This window comes from Coenobita brevimanus, chromosome 49 (genome assembly GCF_032717465.1).
Source record: "Coenobita brevimanus isolate Jiangsu-jjx chromosome 49, ASM3271746v2, whole genome shotgun sequence".
NCBI classification, from domain to species: domain Eukaryota; kingdom Metazoa; phylum Arthropoda; class Malacostraca; order Decapoda; family Coenobitidae; genus Coenobita; species Coenobita brevimanus.
In genome coordinates this window covers 1,912,629-1,928,434 of record NC_137002.1, presented here as the reverse complement: position 1 = coordinate 1,928,434, position 15,806 = coordinate 1,912,629, and the positions used below count along the sequence as shown (strand labels likewise).

The window sequence follows — 15,806 nt, the reverse complement described above, 5'->3', positions numbered from 1 at the left end:
CTAAGATTTATGAGAAATGAATGTGTAATATGCTCATGTTTACACCCAAGGATTTCTAAAACCGATTATATACAGGAGTTTCGAAGGTCAACCTAGGACAATTCTCGTGAAAGCAATACGTTACTTGCTTTTCAAATGCTACGGTGGTGATATAGGAACAATGACGAAGCTGCTACAATTAAATTGTTCTTACAAGGATCTCCTACCCAAATCTGCAGCAAGATCTTTTCCGCCTCTTATTCCTTGCTTTCGACCAAGCATAACAATAATTACTGTATCTATTCCCAATTGATGCTAAATGACTAGGTATGACAGTTTACCTTTTTCTCTTACACCTGGGAGAAAAGACAAAACTCATGCAAAAAAAAGAAGCACTTGTTTGATCTTTTAAATCTTTAAATAAACCACAACTATGTCCTGTAATTGAAAATGGTGATTTGGAAGTTTGCAACTCATTTGTTTATTGCATTTTATTACTCTTGCCAGTTGTTCAGGCACCAAGGTTTGCATTCTCCAAGGAACTCCGACTCCCGGCAAATTTGCGAGGTTCTATTTCATTCACTGATAGTTCTCGGGCTTATTTAAGTCTTCCACAGATTTTTCTTTTTAGAAAAATGGCCAAATGCAGTGTAACAGATGCATGACTACTTTATTTTCATCCGTGCTTGTTGATCGAGCCATTTAAATTAGCCTACTAACTTATGCCACATTCCTGCTTTCTGTCATTGTCAATGGAGACAGACAAATAACTTATTAGCAGTCTAAAGGTAAATATCTTATAGAAATGATAGATTTTCATTGTTTACTGAAGGCCTTTTCTTTTCAGTGTTATGCTACCAAAAATAATTGCTTGCTTACCACACTACAATTAAACTCAACTTATTCCTGACTGTCCTTGAGCAATAGTTCTGAAATTTCAACGAGTTCCTTTTAGGATTTCTTCTTATTGTAAGTTTCCTACAATTCTGAAATGTACAGGTACTTTGCCATATACGAGCAGTATTATCTATTATCATTGACCAAAACCTTCTCGATACTCCGCTGTCACTTCTTAGGTCGATTGTACATGAAATGATGCAAACTGTCCATATTAATATATATACATTTTGTTTTTCATATTTTAAATAAATAAGGTTTAAAAATTTAGCCACAATGTATTTTTGCCCTAAATACAATAAAAGAACTAAGAACCTTTTCTTTCTTTCTGGCCCATCAGTGCAAACCATTCTGTTCATCAACTGACAGAATCAAGACTAAACTTTATGTATATACTGAGAGAAAAAAAGAAAATCAAAACCTACCTGCTTAGGGGCCACAGGAGATGAGCTCAGCCAAGGAGAGGAAACTGAGATCAGCTGAATTTGGGCTCATATGCCAGTGAGCTGAGCCCAGTCAGGAGAGAGAGCGTGTGGGTCCTGTGAAAGAAATATAGTATTACCATAAATGAGAGAGAGAGAGTTAAAAATTACCAAATATTTATAACACTCTCCTAGTCAGTCTTATAAATTTAATCTCTCCTAGTCAGTCTCTAGCATGACTATCTTCTCTCCTAGTCAGTCTCTTCTGTAAATCATCAAGTAATTAACACTAGAATATGATGCTAGTCACAAAGAAGTGCTATGGAAATAAATTTTATGTAACATTAACACTAGAATATGATGCTAGTCACAAAGAAGTGCTATGTAAATATGCTAAAATATATAACAGATAAACACTAGAATATAATGCTAGTCAGAAAGTGCTATGGAAAGAAGCTACATAACTGATTAACAATGGAATATAATGATAGTCATGAAGAAGTGCATGGAAATATAATATATATAACAGATTAACACTACAATATGATGCTAGTCACAAAGAAGAGCTATAAAACTGATGTCTATTGCCAGTAACCTTAATCCCCTAACGGGTGACCACAAACAAATCGCCTCCATGTTGCCTTGTCCCCTGCTATTTCACTGCCCTGCTCCCAGCCCAAACCCCCCCCTCCCTCTCTCGCATACCTCTCCACTCCATCCCTCCATCTCATCCTAGGCCTCTCCCTCCCTCTCCCCCCCTCCACCTCACTCACTCCTCGTCAGTCTCATATACCTCTCCACTCCATCCCTCCATCTCATCCTTGGCCTCCCCCTCCCTCTCCCCCCCTCCTCACATTCGCTCCTAGTTAGTTCCATATACATCGCTACCCCATCCCATCCTTGGTTTCCCTCTCCACCTCTCATACTCCCATTTAATCTCAAACCTCTCCACTCCATCCCTCAGTCTCCCCCTAACTCTCCTATTTAGTCTCACTTTTCTACCTCATCCCTCCTCCTCATCCTCGGTCTGCCCCTCACTCTGTCTCCACTCTCCTAGTTAGTCTCACACTTCTTAATGTGGGAAGCTATATAAATGGGTAGATATGGGGTATATACTGTTTATGGGGGCATATACTGTATATAGGGGTGAATAAGTGAGGCTAGATGTGTGTGGGTAGATGAGTATAAGTAGGTAAGTGTGGGTAGGTACAGAAATATATACAAATACAGTACTTACAATCACTATTTCTCCAACTCCAACTCTCAAAGTAAAGAGTTTGGGGTGATTTATTTCTTGCAAGATGGTATAAACTGAAACTTTTTTTGAAATTCTTGCAACTTTAGTCTTGAAATTCTTGCAACTTAAGACTTGAAATTCTTGCAACCTAAATCTTGAAACTTGAAAAATCTTGAAAAAAAATTAAAATTCTTGCAACACCTTGAAATTTTCTTGCAAATGTTGAAAATTCTTAAAAATCTTGAAACTTTAATCTTGAAAATTCTTGGTCAGCATGGGTATAGTTCATTCTTGGCCATCACTCTCCTTGTTTTTCTTTGCACTGGATTTTTTTCGCACTGGATTTTTTTCGCACTCTCTCCTTATCACCCTTCTTGTTACTGATCTGCAATAGGGATAGGAAGATGTTAGGATGTGGTGGTGGTGGTTGTGGTGCTGGTCGTGGTGCTAGTTGTGGTAGTGGTGGGGATATTACTTTAATAATAATCACAAATATACAAAATCCTTTACACAATACCTAAAATTACTATCAAAAATTTATTCCAATATATTTACTTTTTTAAAAACTGGAAAACATGAAAAAAGTTTTTGAGGCAGCAATGGAACTATACAAAATTTACTTCCCCCCAAAAATTATATATACCTGAAGGCAGGTATGAAGCAGGTATAAGAATTTATTACTGAAAAGACAAATTAGTGTTATGCATTATGTAAGGGAGCATTAGAAAATACTTAATACTTACTATTTATTATTTACTATAATATTTACTTATTCTCTTTTAATATTTACTTAATATTTCTTATATTTACTTTTAATATTTACTAAGTAATAATATTAATAAAGATGGTAATTACAGTAATAATAAAGATACTGGTAATACAAATAAGGGTAATAAAAACTAATAGTAATAATCATCCCTAATCCTGTGTTGCCCCATGAGAAGCGTAGGAGACCGGGGCTAGGCAAGTTGGTCCTGACAATTGAGTGACCAGCCTCGCTCATCCCTGAGCGACATATGTGCAATAAACCCAAACCATCCATTGGATATAAACCCGCACCAGCTCAATCTGATTGGAGCATCTTAACCCCTTAACCGCGGGGCGTCACTTTCGTGACGCTTGGGAGCAAGGGATCATACCGCTGGGAGTCACTTTTGCGATTCAGTGTTATTTTGAATTCACCTGGGCTTTCAAGTGGTGGCTTGTATCGTGTATCAGTACTGCCAATGTCCAACACTAGGCAGCACTCCTAATCTCATCTGTACTCCCATCCATTGTTGACAATTTAGCCATTTCTCTCCGTTCTTGACTCCCCTCCATTACCCTCTCCTCTCACCTGCCCGGCTGTGCTACACTAAGTAAATCTTCCCTGGAATTTTCCACTGATTTCATCCATTGAAATAAGCCCTATGCCCTATTCTTATACCAAATAATATATACCAAAAAGAAATAAGGTAAGTGATAGTGCCATACACCTGGAATTGGCTAATTATCACCTGACAACACCTCACGTGCACTTGTTCGCTAATTTTTGCTGTTTATTTCCCCTTGAAATATGCCGTATAATCTATCCTCGTAATAAAAATACGTAAGGAGGGAAGGAAGAAGCCTAAGTGATATTTATATTCACCTGGAACTACGTAATTTATAATGTATTGTCTAGATTTCCTGCCAGTCATTTCATAGCTATATATTAGCAGCTCTCAAGAGGCTGACGTTGGCAGTAATGCATTCTCCCTAGGTAGGCCACCCCGGCCCACCACTATCAGTTTACTGTCGTCTTTCAAGGTGAAAGTACGTCAGATTCGCTCCTGCTAACTTCCGCCGCTTTTTAGCCCCATCCAACGGGCTGCCCTGTGACCTCTACCCCTACTAAACCTTGTGTGGAAAGAGGTAAAGGGCTGACAATTGATAGAGAGTGACTACGATTTCTGGTGAGTAAAACAGTGCAAGTGGAATTGTAAATAATGTGTAAACAGCAAGTGAAAGCAATGAATGTAAATATAAGTGAGCAGTGGAAAATAGTTTTATAAGTTACTTCAAGTGACTGCATAACAGTGTAAATAAAATAGAAATGTAAATAAAATAAAGAACGTAAATAGAAATGTAAATGAGTAGTATTATATGAATACGAGTATATATACTAGGAGTAATGAAAATGAAAGTTTCACTCTAGCATGTATGAATACTATGAGTTATGAGACTGAAGGTGAAAGTGACATTCACTCTCAATGCTAGTATACAGGACGAGAAAGTGAATGCTACGTATTTTACTTAAAGAAACTGAATCCCTAGTGACAATAAACTACTATTACTGAAGGAAACTTATGGATAAAGACTAGATATACATAAGTGTTATATAGTAATAGAAATATAAACTGAGTATTTTTATGAATAATAAATGACAGAACACCAGCGGTGAACGATGTCAAGTGGGAAGGTCACATGCCCTCATAATTTTCATTGCTTTCACTTTTTTTTTTTTTTGGAGTATGGATTCTAAACTATTTGAGAATCATAGTGTTTCTAGTGATAATATCAGGCTGTGGTAATCATATTACGGGTTGTCGGGAAGTGTAAAGTGGAGACTGTTACCCAACTTCAGAGGTCTCCACAAGTCCTACGGTACTCGACGAAAGCTCAACAAACACCCCAGGAGAAAGCTGAGGGTATATGCCATAAGCATATGTGATTTTAACCCACGGCGCCCTGTCGACGTGAATTAACGTCCACACGTTTTGTCACTGCCAGTCCCGTCGACATACATAGACGCGAATCAATTGCATGGTCCCTAATTTGCACAATTTTTAATTTTCGAGGGATTATTGGTACGTATACACGGGACACCTTCCTCTACAAGAAGCCAGGTAGGGACAATGCCTTACCCAGCATGACCTCCCCCCCCCCCCTGCACACCATTGTCTCGGCAACTCACCTGTTATTAGTGACCTGACCAGTAAAGCCATGTCATGCCACGGTACGAAATTCAGGGCCAGAGTGATTCCACAATCAATGACAATGTGGAGGACAAACTTTACATAGCATTAGAGGAAGAAACAGTCAGAAATGATGATCAGGTAATCTAGCAAAAAAAGGTCAGGTATGGTGATGAGTTAGTGAGTGAAACAATGCTTATAATGCCTATATTACCGTTTGAAAACCAATATACTCTCGTACTACATATAAATTCGTACCAAGTAAATAAATACCGTTTATGAGTGGTGTGAAATAGTTACCCTCCCATAGAACTTGTTTTCTTTGGTGCCAGCCTGTTAGAAAACCCAGTCAGATAAGGAGGTACTCCTATCTGGATCGAGTATTTTAAACCTCAGGTGAGCGATTTCTCTATGAATTTTCGATGTTTCTCACCAAAAGCGGAGGTTCGAGCCAAAAAAAAAAAAATTTTCCAAAAATGGTTGGGATTGGGGGGAGTCAGTGGTGGAAAAGTGGTCGGGATGGGGCGGGTTAATATTCTAGGACTAATAACCGATTTTTGGCAAATATTTATAGAGTGTCGAAACGCGAATATGCCCACGGGAGCCACAAGAAAAAGCAAAACAAGCCTGCGGTTAAGGGGTTAATAACCCACTAAACCACCAGGCGCCGTAATTTGGTGTTCTGGTTACCACCCAGTGCAGTACATGGTTTCCTGGTGTACAGGAAACCAAGTGGCTTGTCACTCAGTGCAGAGTTGCCCACAGGCAGAAGGAAGAGGAAAGAATGAAGGAAAGAGACAGAAGAGGGAGTGTAAAGTCACCCAGAGGCAGAAGGAAGAGGAAAGAATGAAGGAAAGAAAGACAAAAGGGAGTGTAAAGTCACTCATAGGCAGAAGGAAGAGGAAAGAATGAAGGAAAGAAAGCAGAGGGGGTGTAAAGTCACCCACAGGCAGAAGGAAGAGGAAAGAACAGAAGGGGAAAGATGGAAGAGAGGAGAGGGCAGACACCCAAAGCAGCACTACACCACGTGAGTGGATGGTGAGCACCCCCACCTACCACCCAAATAATAAATCACTCACCGTACAATGTTGCAAGTACTGCTCAGGCCGGCAATTATCGACCTAGTTTTCAGTTGCAAGAGGTGAAGCTTCCAATATACTTTTTTTGGGCAGGTTTCCACCTCCCTGAAAACCAAAAAATAAAAACCAAAATTGTACATATATAAAAAAAAATCATTAGACAGTATATATACCTAAAAAAAAGACTAATTACCAAATATTTTTTATTAATAGCTTAGAAAAAAAAAAAAAAAAAAAAAAGTGGAGGGGGTGAAAATTTTTGAAGAAAACTGACGGATGGATATAGGATCATATTTTGTATTCATTTTCTATCTATCTATATCTATTGCCAGACACCTTAATCCTGTAATGGGTGGCCACAAACAATTCACCTACATGTCACCCTGTCCCCCATCATTTCTCTGCCCTGCTCCCAGCTAACGTCCCCTTCTCATATACTTCACTCCATCCCTCCATCTCATCCTTGGCCTTCCACTCCCTCCCCCCCTCCATCCCACTCACGAACTCTCCTTGTTAGTCTCATATACCTCTCCACTCCATCCCTCCATCTCATCCTTGGCCTCCCCCTCCCCCCCCTCCACCTCACACATTCTCATGTCTCTCACTCTCCATCCTCTCCACATGGCCAAACCACCTCTCAACTCTTCAATCTAACCCCCCCCTTGACCAAGTTAAGGTGAAAGGGGTACAGTATTCTTAAAACCCACATTTTTATTGTAGGGGTATATATAGATCTTAAAACCCACATTTTCCCCCATCCGATGCTCCAACGACCCCTCCTCACCACAAACCATCTCAGTTTACCCCTCATCACAAACCATCTCGATTTACCCCTCATCAGAAACCATTTCAATTTACTCCATCACAAACCATCTTAATCTACCCCATCATAAACCATCAATTTACCCCTCATCACAAACCATCTCAATCTACCCCATCATAAATCATCTCAATCTACCCCTCCTCATCATAAACCATCTCAATTTACCCCTCCTCATCACAACACCAATACACTCCAGTCCCTTCCTACCTCTCAACTCTTCACTCTAGCCTCCCCTTGACAAAGTTAAGGTGAAAGGAGTATAGCAGGGGTATAGTGATCTTAAAACCCACCTTATTATCCCCAATCCGACGCTCCAACGACTGGCGCTGGCTGGCGAAGTGGCGGGCCTCCAGGACTATTGGGAGTGCCCCGCGTGACTCAGTCTTCTAGTCTCCACCACCCGAACTCCGCTACCCGACCGCCGCTGGATTGACTAACCGCACCTACAGCCTCCCACCTTCTCCACCCTTTAGTCCCAGGTCATACAGTCTTTGGGCAGCCAGTTATGGGGTCGAAATGGAGCAAGGGTGTCTGGCCACGCCTCTCGGATCACGCGAGAGTTGGGCGGCCCCGCACCTGTGGCCACACTGAAAGGAAAAACAGGAAATTAATGCTACAATAAATGGAGAAATAGGAAATAAATAATCTATTTAAGAATCAATTTAATAATCTAATTAATTCTGGCCAAGTTGAAGTGAAAGGAGTATAGTCTAGCCAAAGTTTGCGCGAAAAAGGTATATAGCAATTTTTCAGGGGGGGGGGGGGATACTGAATGGACTTTTATACAAATCAAAATTATGTAAATGAAGAGTTCAGTAATTCTTTTGGCCAAGTTGAAACAAAATGAGTAAAGCATTTTATATATATATATTTTTTTTTCCCTACAGCATGAAAAAGTGTAAAGTACAAATTTTTGGGCTATGAAACAGGTAAAATCTTAAGTATACACATTTACTTAGCTATGAATCAAGTATAATATTCTTACCTATGAACCAAGTATAAATTCTTTTAACCATGAAGCAATTTCCTTAGCTACGAAGCACAAGCTTCTTAGCTATGAACCAAGTACTGTATATAAATTCTCTTAGCAACAAATAAAGTACATAAATTCTCTCAGGTACGAAGTATAATTTTCCTATGATGAATACATTATAAATTCTCTTAGGTACGAAGTATAATTTTCCTATCGATGAATACCTTATAAATTCTTAGCTACAAAGTATAATTCTCATAGCTACAATTAAAAATTTTCTTTGCTACGAATCAAGAATATGCCAATCAACCCACCTTCAAAAAACCAGCCACAAACAGGGTCCCAGGTACAGGAACTTCCAAAAAAACCTATGGGAATTCCTCTCGTTGCAGCCTTGCCCAATCCCAGAGTTCAACGTCGACACTCCTAGGCTTCCTGCGCCCCCCTTCATGAACCCCCCAACTCTTGAGGCTTCATGAGACAAAGAAGACTTCCAGTGTCAACACTCTTGGGCTTGATTGCTTGTGTGATTGTTTTGTTTTGTTTGATTTCCGGGCGTACTGCAAACGTCTGGGCCCCCTATGCTGTAAAAAAAAAAAAAAAATAAATTATTACAGTAAATCATAATCACTATCAAAATCACCATAACCATCACCACTACCATCATCACATCATCAGTGATCATTATGCATTTAATTGCCACTGTCACTATCAAAAATCACCACCACCACATCATTTTTGCCATTGTCAGTGATCTTCAGTCAATTACCATCATTAGTCATAACTGCAATCATCATCTAACAATGAGTATTTTTTTTTACAGTTTAAACTTTACATATTTCAATAAGTTTCTTTACTTTGCCTCAATTACAAATGAGTGGATGATTAGATTTCTCTCAAAAAATGAAATTACATCAAATGAGTGGACAGTTACTTCCATGATTTTCCCTATAAAAATATCCTATGAGTGGATGGTTACAAGCATAATTTCCCTCAAAAATTAGTGGATGGCTACAGATTGTCAAGATAATTTTCCCTCCAAAAACAATTGACATAACTACAAGTGAGTGGATGATTACACTCACCCAGTCTCGACAATCTCCCTGCTCTACCCCTCTGCAGCTTAAATGAATAGATGCTACGTGTCAATTTTCCCTTAAAAAATATAAATAACTACAAGTGAGTGGAAGGTAACACTCACCCAGTCTCCACAATCCCACTGCTCTATCCCTCTCCAACTTTGCACCCAGGCTTTGTCGCCGCCGCCGCCGTCCTCAACCTGCAAATACAAAAAATACAGCAAACCATCGAAAATACAGTTGTTCCACCATCACAAAAGCCTCCTTGTGATGGCAGCCCAACTGTACCTCTGATAGTGCCTGTACCCTGACCATCTAGTAACCTCTTGACTCCTCTATCCTTTCTGTGCTGTGTGACACCACAACTATGTATGGTGCCTGTTGTGACTAATCCTGACTACCCTTCACTACTGCAACTATCTTTAACCTTTCTGTACTATTTTATGACACCACAACTATGTATGGTGCATATTGTGACTATCCTTCACTATTCTGACACCACAGCTATGTAATGGTGCCTATCTTGACTACTGTGACTATTCTTGCCTATCCTTCACTATCTTGACACCACAACTATGTAATGTTGTCTCATGACTTTCCCTCACTATTGACACCACAACTATGTAATGGCATCTATACTTACTATTCTTGACTATCTTTCATTAAGGCACCACAACTACGTAATGGTGCCTATCTTTATCTTAACTATTAGTACTATTCTCTATATGGTAATTCTTAAATCTATACAAATAATTATAAATCCAAATTATAGACATTTGAACTTGAAGGCAATTTTTCTATACATTTACTGTTAATTGCAAAAATATAATAATCTTAACATACAAAAAAAATTATTAAAAAGAACCTTACGTTTTGCATTTACTTTACGATAAGTTGGATTTACGTTACACTGACTTGGAAAATAATTTGAGTTGCTGATACCAGTACAATATTACAATACTCAATTTTGTACTTAAGTGACAATAATATAGTACCTCAATATTGTATTTAAAATTTAGTTTTTAACTGTACTCAAAAATGAAGTACAGTATAGTATTTTTTCACTCAAATATAATACTTAAAATAACTACTAAAAAATCTAATAATTAAAAATTACTGTACTCAGAAATTCTGTACTTAAAATTACTCAAAAATTTAGTACTTAAAATGACTACTCGAGAACTCAGTACTTAACATGACTGTACTCAAAAATTTAGTCCAGTAATTGACAAAATACACTTAAAATACAGTACTCAATACTTAGTACATGTCAACAATGTCCTGAAAATGACAAATTTGGTACATGACTCAAATATAATTACAGTACTCAAAATACTAAATCACAGTACTGTATGCAGATTGTATACTGAAAGATTCAATATACCTTTAGTACAAGTATATCTGAAATAATTTACTGTAGCATACCACAAGTTAAATAAGTTTACCATAGATGGATATACTGTACATAATTACTGTGCTGATGAATATTTGGGCATGCTGTAGTGAAAATATAGGTACTTAAGTGAAAATATGAGTACTTAAGTGATAAGTATCCTGTAGTAAAAAGATCATCATAATGAAAATAATGTAAACAGTACATAAAAATACAACAATTGCACCAGTATACTTAAAGAAAATATACTGTACTGGTAAAAGCATACTCACACCTTAATATACAGTATACAGATATACCATTTACCAACAGGGGTATACCAGTAGATGAAGCTGTAGATGTAGATGGTAGATCGATGGCTTGAGACCTGGGACCAAAACGACCAAGACTGCAAACCCAGAACTGCAGCAGACCAGTTTATCTATCTATAATCTATCTATCTGAGCCAGTCCTATCCCATTTCCCCATAAGCTTCTAATAACTATACCCACACCCCCCTCCCCCCACCCAACCAGACTATCTAAAACCACCACAAGGAGAGAACGGGTTAATTTAGATAGATATAGTAGGGAAAGCGACAGATAGACTGACAGAGCGACAGGGTGACATAGATGGAGGGAAAATTTGTATATAAAACAGACCACGAAAAGACTTAGGAAACAAAAAGGAAGGAGGTTGAAAAAAGAAGCTAAACTCTCCGGCCGTAGAGCGTCGCACCGCCCTATCTCCATATGTCCCTGTTGATTTTACTGCAATGATGTGTACACGTAACAGTGCACACATCCATGCAACGCGTACACATGCACCTACGTGTACATGTGCGGCTATGACGAATTCTTGGATTGAATGAGGTGGAGGCAGGCTCTCACACCTCGCTAATTCAAGCACTTCATAGCGTAAAATCAGACTGGGGGCACAGAGAAAGGGCGGGTTGACAGGCAGAGGAGGGCTTAGGGGGGGGCGAGAGGGAACGAGTATACGTACCATGGGTCGAGTCGGACGTTGTGTGTCCTCGGGGCCTCTCTGCGGAAACCAGGGACCCCAACTACCGCGTCAACTACGCCCCGTACTAGCCGCCGCTGTCATTGGACTGACCCCTCCTTCTCCTCCTCCGGTCAAGTCCGACAGGTCCTACAGTTTTCGGGAAGCCAGTCGAGGTCAGCCTTGTCGGGGGGATGCCCAGCCCCGCCCCAAGGATAAACACAAGGGTGAGAGGCCCCGCACCCACACCCGCCTTTGTGTGCCCCGGGGCTACGCTGAAATGAGAAAAAAAATAATCAAACTACCACCAAAAAAATAATCTCTATTAAAGATTTTTAAAATAAATAAATAAACATCACAAGAACCATCATCTCTAGTAATAATACATAGTCTATCCAACACCTAACTTCATGGGATGTGGTATAATATTTTCTCCCACACCCACATCCACCTTTTTAATAAAAGTTTTAGAGGGCCAATATTTTTTTTTTTTTTTTTACGCCAAGTATCCCAGAAGGGCTTAAGGCGTTGCCCCTGGGTAGAGGACTTTTGGAATAGAGCATGTAGCATTTTATGACCGGATGCCCTTCCTGATGTCTACCAAAGACCCTTGGGTGGATTCAATCCTCCGACCCTTCCGTCAGAGCGGAGCGCTCTAACCCACCGAGCCATGGCTGTTACTAGTGAGCCAATAAGTGAGATGATTATTGCATATAAAATGATAAGATTACTGTAAATTATAAAGATACCATTATAGTAAGCTATAAAATGCGATACGATTATTGGAAGCTATAAAATGCGATACGATTATTGTAAGCTATGTGATACGATTATTGTAAGCTATAAAATGTGACATGATTATTGTAAGCCATAAAATGCGATATGATTATTGTAAGCTATAAGATTATTGTAACTAAAATGTGATACGACTATTGTAAATCTAAAATGCAATAAAATTACAGTACGGTAACCATAAAATGCAATACGATTACAGTGACAAAATGTGATACGATTACAGGAACTATAAAATGATACAATTATTGCAACTATGAGATACAATTATTGCAACTATAAAATGCGATACGATTACAGTAACTATAAAATAAGGTAAAATTATTGTAACTGAAATGCAATACAATAACTATAAAATGCGATAACGATTGTCGTAAGCTATAAAATGAGACGATCACTAAGCTATAAAATGAGACACGATTACTGTAAGCTATAAAATGAGACACGATTACTATAATCTATAAAATGAGACACTATTACTGTAAGCTATAAAATGAGACACTATTACCATTAAGCTATGAGACACGATTACTGTAAGCTATAAAATGAGACGATTACTGTAAGCTATAAAATGAGACGATTACTGTAAGCTATAAAATGAGACGATTACTGTAAGCTAAAAATGCGATACAGTACAATTATTGTAAGCTATAAGATAGCAATACGATTATTCTAAGCTATAATATGATACGATTATTGTAACCTAGTATAAAATCCGATACAATTATTGTACGCTGAGATACTACTATCCACAGAACTTCGTGACTATCATTCTAGTGTTAACAGTTGCAACTACCTATCTCAAATCATCTATCTCTTGCCAGACGCCTAAATCTCGTAAGACGTGGCCACAAACAAAACTCCTCCATGTCACCCTATCCAACGCCATTTCACCATCCTGCTCCCAGCTCACACACCCCCCTCCTCATACCAGCACCTCCACTCCATCCAATCCTCAGTCTCCCATTCCCACATGTATAATTCCACTATCCATCAAACAATGGGTTATTGGGAGTAGAGTGAAATTTAGACAAGTTATTATTTTATTCTCATTCAATTGATTTTAGCAGAGTTTTGGGTTAGATTAAGAGCTTATGTGAATAATTTGCTCTGAGGAAATAAATGGTTTCATACAGCCGCTTTAAAAATACGATTATTTTGACCAACAAATTTTAAGGTTTGTCGTTTATTGCTCTCATACAACTGATTTTAGGGGAATTTTGGGTAAGGGGAGCTAATGTGAATCTAATTGGCCTGGGCTGTGAAGAATTAAATCTTTCATATTGCCCTTTTATAAACACTATTTTGACCACCAAATTTTTAGGTTAGGTGATTTATTACTCATACAATTGTTTTTTGGGGAATTTTAGGTTTGAGCTGATAGGTGAAAATTAGGTTGGGTTGTGCGAAAAATCTTTCATAGCTAAAAAAAAAATTACATTTCAATTTACGACAGTTCTCTGGCACTTTCATAGTAAATTATTCTTAAGTCAGAGGTTAGGTTAGGTCATCCTCAAGTAAATAATATTTGAATATACCAGTCTTTAAAAAATCAGATTTGTGCTCCAGTCACTTCCTTACAACTGTTCTATAGCACTTTGGTAAACATTTTTAAGTCAAAGGTTATCAAGTAAAAATTTGACGATTATGCCATAGGCCTGGTCAAAAACATTGTTCCTAACCACTGTTCTGTACAATTTTTTTTTTTTTTTTTTTTCACACAACCACTGATTTTCTATGGTACTTTCATCGCAAGTTATTTTTAAGTCAAAGGTTAGGTTACGTTATCTTGAGAAAAAAAAAAACCATAGTCTTAACCTTGTACATTTTTTGGCAGTCCATGTTAAATCAGAAAAAATTATATTTCTGGCCTTAAACTGCATTTCCTGACAGGAAAAAAGCGCAAATCTCAAAATATTCTTTAAAAAAATGCAGATCAAAATCCAAAAAAAAAATCATGAAGTGCAAATCTCGAAATATCCATAATTATGAAAAAGTGCAAAAAATTGATCAGGAGAAAAACTGACATGACAAAAATGCAACTAAAATCCATTAAACATTCCAAAGTGCAAATCTCAAAAATATCCATAAAAACTGCAAAAAAAAAAATGAAAATTGCAAACTCAAAATATCTGTCAAACCAGCAAATCTCAAAACATCCATCCCAAAAAATCCAGACATGAAAAAATGCAAATCTAAAAAAATCCATCCCAAAAAGGCACCCACAAAAATGCAATCAGAATGTCCATAATAATAATAATGAAATTCGAAACATCCTATAATCTATGAAAAATCCTGACTTCAAAAAACAGATGGCCAGGAAAAAATAAAAATCAATGAAAATACTTAAATTCATACTATGATATGAAAAATCCTACAGTCAGATGACCAGAAAAAAAATCATCTTAGGCCTTACGGGTGAATGGTATCCTAACATTAACGACTTACTCTCCATTACATATCCTCTTTGGGGCATAAGCTTTAAACCATGCAAAAGTCACTTAAAATTATACAAAATGGCACCAATTATAGGTAAAAAATATATCGCTACCGACAAGGCGCTACGGACCCTAAGCAAGCAAACGATTTCATCACGGTTATTTTACGTACTTTTTGATGCTTAGAAGTTATTTAATCTAGAGGCGTCAGATATATCCTAAATTAATCTCTAGAATACCATGGTGCTCTTCAAAATTCAAAAATAACTGCCAAAGAGGAAGAAACTGGAAGAAAATCGAAGGAAAATTGAGAGGCACACATACCGGTACGCCATATTGGAAATCCGAGAGGCAAACGCTACATAATTCGCAAAAAATACCTCAAAATAACCCTCCACTTATTTAACTCTAACCTCCATATCGTAAAAACATTCTATATTAACATTTTTTTCATCCAAGTATATAATAAATTGAGGAAAACTCAAGAAAAACTTACCTTGAAAAGCGAGCCACGACGCACTGTCCCCCCTCGCCTAGAGTAGAGAGGGGACTGAGGCGCCGGCAGCGTCTCACAGCCTCCGGCACCAGCTATTTGCCAGACGTACGATTAAACATTGGAAAAAAAACGCCATATTCTTCTTATAGACCTTTTTTTTCTGCTTCATAATTATCAGATAAATAATTATTGGTTATTTGATCCCACCAACATGATGTACAGCTAACAATAACGATGATAACTGAGATTCTAACTGCCAGGCGTACGATTCATATCTGAAA

At 38.0% G+C, this 15,806-nt stretch overlaps 1 long non-coding RNA gene across 2 annotated transcripts in view; it reads right to left on the bottom strand.

The window, feature by feature from the left end:
- The window catches only part of LOC145399512 (uncharacterized), a 29,210-nt gene extending 13,639 nt beyond the window's left edge, over positions 1-15,571 (bottom strand). Inside the window, exons 1-8 of one of the 2 annotated variants that reach the window (XR_013897310.1) lie at positions 15,526-15,571; positions 11,803-12,074; positions 9,548-9,625; positions 8,661-8,930; positions 7,664-7,960; positions 6,551-6,655; positions 2,532-2,920; positions 1,302-1,415 (exon numbers count right to left, since the gene is read on the bottom strand). This is a non-coding gene — a long non-coding RNA (uncharacterized LOC145399512). The remainder of the gene's footprint in view (positions 1-1,301; positions 1,416-2,531; positions 2,921-6,550; positions 6,656-7,663; positions 7,961-8,660; positions 8,931-9,547; positions 9,626-11,802; positions 12,075-15,525) is intronic. The other variant, XR_013897309.1, reaches the window with a different exon arrangement.
- Between the last annotated feature and the right edge of the window lie 235 nt (positions 15,572-15,806).